Source organism: Zootermopsis nevadensis, unplaced genomic scaffold (assembly GCF_977971745.1).
Source record: "Zootermopsis nevadensis isolate Lab colony 2312 unplaced genomic scaffold, Znev_1.0 Znev_ptg000017l, whole genome shotgun sequence".
Classification (NCBI taxonomy): Eukaryota; Metazoa; Arthropoda; class Insecta; order Blattodea; family Termopsidae; genus Zootermopsis; species Zootermopsis nevadensis.
In genome coordinates, this window is record NW_028259149.1 from 3154609 (window position 1) to 3154871 (window position 263).

Sequence of the window (263 nt, forward strand, 5' to 3'; positions counted from 1 at the left end):
GTGACTGAATAGAATATCGTAAAGGAGTGCAGATTCTACGAAAATAAAGCTCCACTCGCTGTAGATGTGAGGTCTTCAGGTTCTCTTAGAAGCTTCCAGCACCAGCAAGTGACGCTGTTGAGGGACAGAAGATGGATGTAATTGGCTCAGGGTCATATTTTCTAATGAAAACTTCCACTAGAATTAAACTTCATCTAATATTCTATTAACGTAAACTTAAAGTTTTTGAAGAATATGGTAAATGAAGTGTTAGCACTGATGCA